Source organism: Heptranchias perlo, chromosome 2 (genome assembly GCF_035084215.1).
Source record: "Heptranchias perlo isolate sHepPer1 chromosome 2, sHepPer1.hap1, whole genome shotgun sequence".
Lineage (NCBI taxonomy): Eukaryota > Metazoa > Chordata > Chondrichthyes > Hexanchiformes > Hexanchidae > Heptranchias > Heptranchias perlo.
In genome coordinates this window covers 74,866,332-74,879,434 of record NC_090326.1, presented here as the reverse complement: position 1 = coordinate 74,879,434, position 13,103 = coordinate 74,866,332, and the positions used below count along the sequence as shown (strand labels likewise).

Below are 13,103 nucleotides of genomic sequence, written 5' to 3'. Positions count from 1 at the left end.
AAGATTGTGAAGGGGCTTGATCGGGTGGATGTGGTAAGGATGTTCCCAAGGATGGGTGAAACTAGAACTAGGGGGCATAATCTTAGAATAAGGGGCTGCTCTTTCAAAACTGAGATGAGGAGAAACTTCTTCACTCAGAGGGTAGTAGGTCTGTGGAATTTGCTGCCCCAGGAAGCTATGGAAGCTACATCATTAAATAAATTTAAAACAGAAATGGACAGTTTCCTAGAAGTAAAGGGAATTAGGGGTTACGGGGAGCGGGCAGGAAATTGGACATGAATTTAGATTTGAGGTTAGGATCAGATCAGCCATGATCTTATTGAATGGCGGAGCAGGCTCGAGGGGCCGATTGGCCTACTCCTGCTCCTATTTCTTATGTTCTTATGTTCTTATTAGTCTATTTCCTTTCTATTGGCAGCTCCCAAGTACTCATTGACTTGCTCATAATGATCATCAGTGCCTTATAAATCTGTTCCCTAGTCTGTATCCTTGGAGATTTGTTTGTTTTGAGCCCATTCAGCCTGTCTAGGATTTCCATCTCATTGAAAGTGAAATCAATTATATTACTTGGGATAGCTATGTCTGGAGAGGTTACGTTGCTCATATATTCCCCTCGAGAATACTTGCAGCAAGTATTCATTCAGAATACTGTTTTATGCTTATCCTCGGTTTCAAATTTGTTAGTGTCTTTTATGGTTTTCACATCTTCTCTCACTGCCTTCTTCCTGTTGTGGTCCTGAATTATTTACTGTTGTGCTTAGCCTCAGTTGTTTTGCTTCTTGCCAGGTGTCTCCTCACCTTTTAAAGTGTTGCTGCATTTTTTTTTGTATTACTGTGATGAATACACAAAAATGCTGAAATACTTGGTGAGCCTTCTCCTTGCAATATTTAAACAGGCAATCTATCCTTTTAATCTCAATTTTAATGTGTTTGTTAATCCTTCTCCACCCTCACCGGGACCACTGCTGCCCATTCCTTCCCTGCCCAGCGCATGGAATGGAAGCAAGAGGGCGGGACCTGAGTTCCCAGCAGATTTCCCTGCTCTCCACCACACTTAACAGCAATTCCCGGGGTTGCCATGTGCAAGGGATGGTAGGCCCTGGGAAGCAGGGGCAAATATCCACATTGAGGGAGAGAGCCTTGTAGCGGCCTTCTCTCCCTCCAGATGCCCCAGAGTCTTAGCGGCTGAATGCCTCGTTCTCAGCCAATGCCTTCAGACGGAGGCTTTGTCCTGATCTTTGGGTCGCTTCTACCCCTTTATGTCCGATGTTGGATTTTCGGAGTTTGCAGCACCGTTCCCGCTGCAGCATCATTGGGGGTCCCTTGCTGGCACTGGCAGGTTCCATCTCGATGGCAGGAACCTTTCTGCGAGCCCACCATGCATCCAGGAAAATGGGTCAGGGCTGGGGAAGACATGGAAGGGCAGAGGGAAGTACTCTGCCCCAAAGAGGAAAACCCAGGCCTATATCTCCAGTGGGTGTTCCTATAACGGCTTTGTAGATTGGAACTTGAGGTAAGATAAATGTCTGCTTGTCAGTTGTGAGGTAGATGTTGCCTGTGATGTGGAAGGTACATATTTTCAGGGTATGAGGAAGATGGCTGTAGGACTGTTAATGCAAGGGGGCTAGGGCATCATTATGTGAAGAACTCATTAATCAGATCTTGCTGGAAAGTTCTGGTGACCGACAATTGCTGTTCCCCAGCAGCATCCTCCATGTCACGTATGTCTTCCCCCTCAGTCTGAGAGTCCTCCTCCCTGGCAGCTCCACATGTAGTTCTCATTGTACAGCAGAGTTGTGTAGCATGCAGCAAACTGCAATGTTGTGAGACACTCTGGTTGGGCTGGGCTGTACTGGAGGATGCCCCCAGACCTGTTGAGGCATCGGAATCATTGTTTCAAGATTATCACAGATGGTTGTGCATTGATGTTGTGAGATTCGTCGCATAAGGAACAATAGCTTCACAAAAACCACTGCTGCAAACCTACATCACAGACACATATTTGTAATTATCAATAAAATACTGGACACAAAATTTCTGGAGCCCCCTCCATCACCTGAAGTTCAGCGTTGCAGGACTTTGTGCCTCCAGGTCTGCCACGGCTCAAATCCTAGGGATGAGGTCATTTGCATAAAGGGGGTGTCTGCCCCATTTCCATGGCGCTACAGTCTTTGTTTATATTGTTCCAGTGCCCACGTGGCTCTCATGTCCTTCCGGAGGGGGCTCTTTTTCCTGTCCCACCTAAGTGCTTGAAGTGTGCTCTGCCTGCAATGCTCTGAACTCACCTGTATTTCTGGGCTCAGGTTATTCTCCTATCCCCAGTGTGCCACCAGCACAGGCCTCCTCCAGGCAAGGCCTTGCATCTAGAAATGGGAGTGGAAATACAGTCATTGCTACAGGAATGGCTGTCAGCTTCGGGGCCTCCAGGCCTGAAGATCAACGGGGATGCTGAGAAAGGAAGCTTACGTTTATGATTTTAGGCCTCCCTTACGGTGCAAAAAAGATTCACAAGGATAATACCAGAACTGAGAGGTTTAAACTATCAGGAAAGACTGAATCGGTTAGGCTTTTTTCTCTAGAAAAAAGGCTGAGGAGTGACCTGATAGAGGTCTTTATGAAAGGGTTTGATAGGGTAGACATGGAGAAGGTGTTTCCACTTGCGGGGGAGACCAAAACTAGGGGCCATAAATATAATACAGTCACTAATAAATCCAATGAAGAATTCAGGAGAAACTTCTTTACCCAGAGAGTGGCTAGAATGTGGAGTAGTTGAGGCAAATAGCATAGACGCCTTTAAGGGAAGCTAGATAAGTAAGGGAGAAAGGAATAGAAGGATAGATATGCAGATAGGGTTTGATGAAGTAGGGTGGGAGGAGGCTCGTGTGGAGCATAAACACTAGCACAGTCCAGTTGGGCCGAATGGCCTGTTTCTGAGCTGTAAATTCTATGTAATTCTCTGCTCCCCTTGGGGCAGCTGTGAAACATCTGGCCAATGTAAAGGGGTGAGGATCCCCATCGCCCCATATTCTCTTCTTTGTGTCTGGGAACTGAGCATTCCCCAGGCTAAATGGACAGAAAAATGTCCTCAATATGCTGTTTTTATGGAGAATACACAATGGGGAAGGCTGGAATATGCACAGTTTATCCCAAGACTAAGAAAAGTTTGATTACAAATAACTGGCAAAGTCACGTTTTATTCCCTTCTGAAATAAAGTGATACTCTGTTGAGTATTCTATTTATATGGACAACTAGATAACCATTCAGCTGATGTTTATATATTCAGCCCTCTCTCTCAGACAGATTTGTTGCGCTGAGAATTATATATGATGAATTGCTTTGTTGCTGTCTTCAGGCTGTGTCTACACAGAACTAATAGCAGGAGTGGCAAAAACCCAATCCATCATGTATAAATACATAGATATAGATATCTTTTTCTCTGTAACTTTTTATCTATATGATGAAAAACAATCTCAGGCACAAAGTATAGCTATGTCGATAATAAGTCATGGATTCTCACGCCTGAACAGATACGTAAGGCGTAAAAACTGTGATAAATGTAAATCTTTCCATTAATTTCTGTTTAATCTCACTTGTGATATGACCTCCAACTAATCATTTTTCAATTATATAAATAAATTTAAAATGACCCCAAACAAATCTTTATATACTCACACTGAGACAGATCCTACAGTAATGAAAAAATACAGCTGTGCTATTAAGTTTTGTTTTTTGGCTGCTATTTCACAACTTTAGTACAGTTGGATTAGTGCCAGCTACAATAACAGTTTCCTCCTTAACCTCAACTGAAGGACAATCAACAAACTGTAGTAACTAAAATCAGTGCTTTTTTTAGTGTGAAGTTAAGTATTTAAAAAAATTATTTTCTTTGCCCCACTTTTCTGGTCTACCTGGGCTATGTATTGGCTGGTTGGGGGAGGATGGGCAACCTGCTTCCAACCCTTGATGTATGTTGAGTACCTCAGGAAGCGCAGGTGAGTCACCATTACTCACCGGCACCACCCCCACACCCCCCCCCCCCCCGCCAACAGTGGAGCCCAGAGATCTGTTTGGTATCTCGCCACAGCAGCATTAAGTTGGTACCTCAGCAATGTAGGGGCTGTGAGGGCAAACTCATGTCTCACTTCATTGTGGTGTGTGTTTTGGAGACTCTATTTCACTCTGCTGCTCTGTGCTCACATATTTTAACCACTAAGGCTGCTGGTCACAAAGATTTTGTGGATCTGTAAAATTTTATTTCTGAACATAATTTCCACACAACTTCAGTAAGAACGGTTTGTGGAGATATACTGGAAGAATAGTCACAAAGGGCAGCGCTGCTGAAACTGTACAGTACCAAATATTATGCACTGAAACAAAACTGCAACCCTGCAAAACATGGATATGAAGCATTTAATTGGATGTATGGACCTCCAGATTTGCTTTATGTTACTCACCAAGCTTTGCTGACCTACAAAGTGACACTAAAGAATCGAGTTACAGGAACTTCCATCTCCTGTTGTTGACCCACAAACAGCAAAGGAGCAATTACATTGCTATTGATTACATCTCTGAAAACATACTTCTCCTTTCATTAATGCCCACACAAGGTCAGAGACCTCAGTTCCCTCACTGCAACGTTTTGCACCAGCCTGGCCACCAACATTTGCTACCTAATTTAATATCAGCCTTGGCTCAGTGGTAGCTACTCTCACCTCTGAGTCAGAAGGTTGTAGGTTCAACCCCAATCCCGGGACTTGAGCATATAATCTAGGCAAACAATTTAGTGTAGGACTAAGGGAGTGCTGCACTGCTGGAGGTGCTGTCTTTGGAATGAGACATTAAACTGAGGCCCTGTCCACCCTCTCAGGTGCTGTCCTTCACCACCCTGGTCTCTGAAGAAGTCCCCCTCCTCTGAGCTAATTTTTACCCCCTCCCAACCCCATCAGTGTCTATAGAATTAATTAATGTACATATAACCATATACTTATGACAATCATCATGCTAAGCTTTTATATTACTAAAAGTAGCAAGAGCAGATTAAAAAGAAGATACATGCTGATTAGCCAATCAGTAATTTCTTTTTCATTGGACTCGTCAATGCAAAACTCAATATAATCTCATTGCTTGTGATTGATTCTGAAATATAATTTCCACAGGACAGAACTGAAAGATTTGATAAGCATGTATTTGACATGGTCAACCTTAGCTGGATCTTTATAATAGTGACAAGACTGAATGTGCGTTCCGCAACAGCACTCGTTACTGAACACAAATCGAATGCAGAACTAATACAATTTCTTTTGTATCGTCCTCATGGTCCATTTTTGACGTTTTGATGGTAAGATCTTCAATATATATACTTTTGTGAGCTATAATATACGCTCCTGAGCAATCAGAGAAGGGTTGAGGACATCAGACTCCATTACTATCTGAGGTTAAGAAACACATTTCCCTGAAGATAGACAGCGAGTGATCAGAGAAGCCATCATTCATGTCATGTTTTGTGTACAAAATCATGGATTTCTGTTTCTATGTCTCTCCGGGACTCGTCGTTACAAAGGTTTTGATGACTGATGAGACCAGAAACCTGAATTCAACTACTGTTCCATGTAAGCAAATTATGACTGGAGATAATGTGAACCACTTTGAGCCGATGATCATCGCTGCAATTATTTCCATCTCTGAGGGACATTTTTTCAAGCCATTAACGCCTTCAACTGCTTCAGGATCCATTCCTCTCCTTTCTGCAAGAACTCGAAGACTCGCAATGAGTTCCGCATAACACTGGTTGCCAGTGCATCTGCCTTGCTGCTCCAATTCATTGTTTGGACTTGCTTTAGATGTCAACTTACATTTGGCTGGCTTAAGCTTTCAATGAGTTTGTAATGCTGTTTATGACCAGACATAAATACTGTTCCAGAACATCAAAATGATCTTCAAGAATTGGACAGACTTTGATATGTTTCTCGATGACTAAAGCAAAGCGATGCGAAGAACACCAGATGTGCAAAGCTATCTTGAATTCTGACAATATCAAAGATTTCAGAACCTTGTACTTTCCCTGCATGTTTCCTGCGCCGCCCATGCTCTGTCCAATGATGTTATTCAGGTCTATTCCATGATGCTGCATAGTTTTCTTCTTTCTTTAGATTCTCTCCACTTGTGTCATCACAAGTGAATGTTTCAATTAAGCATTCCACTGGCTTTTAACAGCATGTTGATCAGATGTATCGACGTAACAAACATGCAAAGCTGTTACCTCTTTCTTACTAACATCTTGGCTAGAATCCAAGATCATTGAAAATCTGCCATTCTTTTTTATATCAGCGACTATTTTAGAAAACATTAATTTTCCAAATGCAAACAGCTTAAAAAACTCATCAAGTTTCTTCTTTTCCCAATCTGTTTTTATCAATTTTATTCATATATAACTAAGCTGTCGGAGTGTATTTCGAGAAAGCTTGGAACAATCGTAGTAACTTGCCATTTAATTTCTGATTTCTTCTGAAAGCTATAATTTCTGTGTTCAAATATCAGCAGCAATCAATTAATACAAACAAAACCTTCCTGTGGCATTACATAAAAAAATTCTGATGTTGTTCCATCCAAATGTCAATTCTCTGAGAACTTATCCATTGGATTCAAGCAGTTTCACATCTAGCTTGAGATCTTGATTCCTCTTGCCTTTCAATATCCCTAGTGGGATTCATATCCTTGTGATGATCAAGCCATAGCTTCAGTTGGCAAGGCAAACAGCATACAGTATGCAAAAAAAGAACGTTCTTACTTTACCAGCTTCTTCATATCTGATTTCCAAGTAGAAGAGTCTTATAAAACCAACTCCTACTACCAGGTCCACATTTCAGAGATTCTTTTTCATTCAAGTCGCTGTCTTGAATTTTCAGGGCGAAGTTGGTTGATCTCTCCAGGGTTCAGCTTGTTGTTCGAATAGTCAGCAGTCGTAATCTCAAGAGACTTGAACAAAAAAAAAATTCAATTTACATATTTGAAAAATAAATAACTTTCACATTCAAAAATTGCTTTGAACTGAAATTCAAATCACTACTTTCTATATACAGAAGTTGGACTCAATTTGAAATACTAAATATGAGTTAGGGCAATGTTGCTATACTTATGTCATAAAATTTCAAGCTAAGTGAAAGCGTACAAAATATGATTAGAACTAGTTAGTTAATTGACTTCTCCCTCCCCACATGTTCTTTGGCTGCTGTGTGTCATCCATTTGTGAATCATTGCATATGCTTCCTCATCAGCCTGAGAGGTTCCTCGTTGTTGGATCCAATAAGATCGTGGCTATCTTCTTGATGGGAAACCCTGCTGTTGCAGCTACAGCTGGATGTTGTTACAGCTTGTTGTTCAATAATCTTGGAGGAGCTCGAAGTCGTGTTAATAGGATCAGGACAGTTGCAACTTTAGCTATCTGGATAAATCAAATTTTAAACTGACGATGGAAATACGCTTTGTGAGTTTGCTGCATCTGCATGGGCCTGCAAACAGGGGCGGGCTGGCTCCTCTGAAAGGGCTCAGGATCCTTCGGCATTCTCAAGTAAAAAGGGAGAATCGGTAATACAACACTATGGATTCATACGCGGAGGCAGTCGGGAGATCTCCCGATTTCCCACATAACCAGTCCACCCCTGCCTGTAAATAAAACAAAAAAAATTGTCCCCCTCAGAACTCATGGAAGAGCTGCTGTTCCTTCTCCCCACATTATGGGCACCAGTGCAGCTGGATGTAAAAGGTCCCATGGCACTATTCGAAGAAGAGCTAGGAAGTACTCCTGGTGTCCTGGCTAACGTTTATCCCTCAACCAGCAGCATTAAAAACAGATTATCTGGTCATTTCTCATTGCTGTCTGTGGGACCATGATGTGCACAAATTAGCTACCGCATTTGCCTACATTACAGCAGTGAATACATTTCAAAAGTACTCCATTGGTTGTGAAGCACTTTGGGACATCCCGAGGTCAAGAAAGGCATTACATAAATGTTAGTTCTTTCTTTATTTATTTTACTCCCAACAACCAGGTATGCAGATAAACAAATAGAGATGTTGATGGCTTTTGAACTGTACAGCTGTTCCGTCAGTAGTGCATAACAGGCTCATAGTGAATCAGCAGCCTGTTTTACACAGCATTTGGTTTTCTTTTCCAATCAGGCGCTGTGTAAAATGGGTTCATTTGCTATGAGCACATGTCACGTTACTTTTACCCCCTAAAATTCCTTAGTTCTTTCGTTAAATCCTTTTACATTTTATCACTTGCTGACAAGATTATGTAATAATCAGGCTCAGATGTACACAATTACTGAATAAATATATGGGGACATCTATCTCCATACAGAAAACTGAAGTTTCCTTCTCCAAAACTAATTATCCATGTCAGCAGCAGCAACTACAGTTAGTAGCAATAAACTAGCAAAAATTGCAAGACTAAAAACACCACCTGAATTGTCACTTGCATATTATAACCAAGCATGCAATTTTCTATTTGTTTCCTTGCTAATTTTCTCCTCTCCCCTCTAGAAAGTGTTCCCTCATTAACAAGTGGAGGACAATAAAGTGGTCAATTATGTCAAAGTCGGCAAAGAGATTGAGAAGGACTTTGGGGAGAAAAGAAATATTGTAAGGGAGTAGTTACCGAAGCTAGAGGGATTCAGGGTGAGCTTTTTAACTGAAGGAGCACGATGATAGTGGCTTTGAAAGAGGTGATGTCAGTGCCAGAGGACAGAGAAAGGTTGACAAGAACAGGGTCAAGAGATGGAAGTTGGATATTCAGGAGCTGGGTCAGGACGGAACTGGTGGTGGTTTTCATGGAGATGATGAGCTTGATAAGGCTTGACATGAGATGGGGGTGAAGCCGTGGAGGTTAGAGTGATGAATGATGAATTGGGAGGGAGAGGTGGACACTACTAGGCCCTTTCCCTACAAAAGGGCCTCCAGCGGACTTTCTGCTGCTGCCACAGGATGTATCACTACCATTTTTCTGCTGGTACCTAGTTAGCTGTACTTGAGGCAAGAGACAGGGTAATCAGTTGGTTTTCCTAGCCCCGCCCTCCCATTGTATCCAAAATGTGGAGCAGCCAAAGATCGAGTGGTCACGTTACCTGCTGGGGGGAATGGGGGAGTTCCCAGTGTTGGTTTCAGAGGCACAAAACCAATGGTAGGCCTCCAAGCCCCATTTCCTTCTTCATCTGCTGCTACCCTGCCTGATTTCAGATGATATGGCGGAAGAAAATACAGCATTTTTTTGGTGTAGTATAAACACTATTTTTTCTAGACACTTTGCGGTTGCATTTTAATTTTGTGTTGGTGGTATGTTTTGGTGAAAATGATATGTGAGTTTTTGTAAATAAATTTCTAAGTAGATATCAAAAAAACTATAGTCTACTCCTGTTAATTCAAAGTCATCTTTGCTTGAAAAAAAATGAATTATCTAATAGTTTGAATTGAGCAATCTTAATGAAATAGCACTGCAAAACACTATACAGCACGACTAAAAAAATGGCAGAAAACATTGAAGCAACTATTGGAATGCATGCGATCAAAACTTAAGCACTGTATAAACTGTGCAAAGTTCATTTTGCAATATAATCTGTGATTGTGCTTTTCTGCTGACAGCACATTTATCCACTAAGTATTTATCGCAGAGTAAAGTTCCACCGGAACATTTGGCTTATTGTCAGCCACTTCCACAGCAATTGCACAGACTGGATGCCATGGACATGGTGGGCCTGGTTCCTCCAAGCAATAAGGTAGATGAATTAACAGCGCAGATAGATATGAACAGTTAAGATATAGTTGCGATTATGGAGACACGGCTGCAGGGTGACCAATGATGGGAACTAAACATCCGGGGTATTCAATATTTAGGAAGGACAGGCAAAAAGGGAAAGGAGGTGGGGTGGCGTTGTTAGTAAAGGAGGAAATCAATGCAATAGTGAGGAAGGATATTGGCTTGGAAAATCATGATGTGGAATCTGTATGGGTGGAGCTAAGAAAAACAAAGGGGCAGAAAACATTGATGGGGGTTGTCTATAAGCCCCCAAACAGTAGTGGAGATGTAGGGGAGGGCATTAAACAGGAAATTAGAGACGCATGTAAGAAGGGTACAACAGAGAGTAGGGATCTTGGGTAGGTACTCACATTGGCAGGATCTGACTAGTGGAGTCCCACAGGGATGTGTCTTGGGGCCTCAATTATTCACAATATTTACTAACGACTCAGATGAAGGCATAGAAAGTCTCATATCTAAGTTTGCCGATGACACAAAGATTGGTGGCATTGTAAGCAGTGTAGATGAAAACATAAAATTACAAAGGGATATTGATAGATTAGGTGAATGGGCAAAACTGTGGCAAATGGAATTCAATGTAGACAAATGTGAGGTCATCCACTTTGGATCAAAAAAGGATAGAACAGGGTACTTTCTAAATGGTAAAAAGTTAAAAACAGTGGACGTCCAAAGGGACTTAGGAGTTCAGGTACATAGATCATTGAAGTTTCATGAACAGGTGCAGAAAATAATCAATAAGGCTAATGGAATGCTGGCCTTTATATCTAGAGGACTACAGTATAAGGTGGCAGAAGTCATGCTGCAGCTATACAAAACCCTGGTTAGCCCGCACCTGGAGTACTCGGAGGGACATATTGGCCTTGGAGGGAGTGCAGCGTAGGTTTAATAGAATGATTCCCGGACTTCAAGGGTTAAGTTATGAGGAGAGATTACACAAATTGGGGTTGTATTCTCTGGAGTTTCGAAGGTTAAGGGGTGATCTGAACGAAGTTTATAAGATATTAAGGGGAACAGATAGGGTGGATAGAGAGAAACTATTTCCGCTGGTTGGGGATTCTAGGAGTGGGGGCACAGTCTAAAAATTAGAGCCAGACCTTTCAGGAACGAGATTAGAAAACATTTCTACATACAAAGGGTGGTAGAAGTTTGGAACTCTCTTCCGCAAACGGCAATTGATACTAGCTCAATTGCTAAATTTAAATCTGAGATAGATAGCTTTTTGGCAAAGGTATTAAGGGATGTGGGCCAAAGGCGGGTATATGGAGTTAGATCACAGATCAACCATGATCTCATCAAATGGCGGCGCAGGCACGAGGGGCTGAATGGCCTACTCCTGTTCCAATGTTCCTATAATCATGGGTGACTTTATTCTACATATAGATTCGTCAAACCAAATTAGCAATAATACTGTGGGGGAGGAATTCCTGGAGTGTGTGCGTGATGGTTTTCTAGACCAATACATTGAAGAACCAACTAGAGGACAGGCAATCCTAGACTGGGTATTGTGCAATGAGAAAGGATTAATTAACAATCTTGTTGTGCGGGGTCCCTTAGGGAAGAGCGACCATAACAAGATAGAATTCCTCATTAAGATGGAGAGTGAAGTAGTTGAATCCGAAACTAGGGTCCTGAATCTAAATAAAGGAAATTACGAAAGTATGAGGTGTGAGTTGGCTATGATAAATTGGGGAACTTTACTAAGAGGGATGATGGTGGATAGGCAATGGCTAATATTTAAAGAACGTGTGCAGGAATTACAACAATTATTCATTCCTGTCTGGCGCAAAAATAAAACAGGAAAGGTGGCTCAACCGTGGCTTACAAAAGAAATTAGTGATAGTATTAGATCCAAAGAGGAGACATATAAAATTGCCAGAAAAAGCTGCAAGTCTGAGGATTGGGAGCAGTTCAGAATTCAGCAAAGGAGGGCAAAGAGATTGATTAAGAGGGGAAAAATAGAGTATGAGAGTAAACCAGCAGGGAACATAAAAACTGACTGTAAAAGCTTCTATAAATACGTCAAGAGAAAAAGATTAGTGAAGACAAATGTAGGTCCCTTACACTCAGAAATGGGGGAAATTATAATGGGGAACAAAGAAATGGCAGAACAATAAAACACATACTTTGGTTCTGTCTTCACAAAGGAGGACACAAATAACCTCCCAGAAATGTTAGGGAACCAAGGGTCTAGTGAGAGGGAGGAACTGAAGGAAATCAGTATTAGTAAAAAAAATAGTGCTAGGGAAATTAATGGGGATAAAGGCTGACAAATCCCCAGGGCCTGATAATCTACACCCCAGAGTACTAAAGGAAGTGGCCCTGGAAATAGTGGATGCATTGGTGATCATCTTCCAAAATTCTATAGACTCTGGAACAGTTCCTACAGATTGGAGGGTAGCAAATGTAACCCCACTATTTAAAAAAGGGAGAGAAAAAACAGGAAATTACAGACCAGTTAGCCTAACATCAGTAGTGGGGAAAATGCTAGTGTCTATTATAAAAGATGTGATAACAGAACACTTGGAAGGCATTAACAGGATTGGACAAAGTCAGCATGGGTTTATGAAAGGGAAATCATGCTTAACAAATCTACTGGAGTTTTTTGAGGCTGTAACTAGGAGAATAGATTGGGGAGAACCAGTGGATGTGGTGTATTTGGCTTTTCAGAAGGCTTTTGATAAGGTCCCACACAAGAGGTTAGTGTGCAAAATTAAAGCACACGGGATTGGGGGGAATATACTGGCATGGATTGAGAATTGGTTGACAGACAGGAAACAGAGAGTAGGGATAAACGGGTCTTTTTCCGGGTGGCAGGCAGTGACTAGTGGGGTACCACAGGGATCAGTGCCTGGGCCCCAGCTATTCACAATATATATCAATGATTTGGATGAGGAAACTAAATGTAACATTTCCAAGTTTGCAGACGACACTGAGCTGGGGTGGAATGTGAGCTGTGAGGAGGATGCAAAGAGTCTCCAATGCGATTTAGACAAGTTGGGTGAGTGGGCAAGAACATTGCAGATGCAGTATGATGTGGATAAATGTGAGGTTATCCACGTTGGTTGTAAAAACAGAAAGGCAGATTATTATCTGAATGGTGATAGTTTGGGAAAAGGGGAGGTGCAACGAGACCTGGGTGCCTTTGTACACCAGTTACTGAAAGCGAGCATTCAGGTGCAGCAAGCAGTTCGGAAGGCAAATGGTATGTCGGCCTTCATTGCAAGAGGATTTGCGTACAGGAGCAGGGATGTCTTACTGCAGTTATACAGGGCCTAGGTGAGACCACAT

The 13,103-nt window shown here is 41.9% G+C and overlaps 1 protein-coding gene and 1 long non-coding RNA gene across 4 annotated transcripts in view; one reads left to right on the top strand and one right to left on the bottom strand.

The window, feature by feature from the left end:
- Nucleotides 1–13,103, top strand: part of rpl15 (ribosomal protein L15) — a 499,976-nt gene that overhangs the window by 294,974 nt on the left and 191,899 nt on the right. The gene's annotated exons all lie outside the window — the stretch shown is intronic.
- LOC137340501 (uncharacterized) overlaps nucleotides 5,092–13,103 on the bottom strand; it is a 52,116-nt gene continuing 44,104 nt past the window's right edge. For all 3 annotated transcript variants that reach the window (XR_010966822.1, XR_010966820.1, XR_010966823.1), the window contains one exon: nucleotides 5,092–6,976. This is a non-coding gene — a long non-coding RNA (uncharacterized lncRNA). The remainder of the gene's footprint in view (nucleotides 6,977–13,103) is intronic.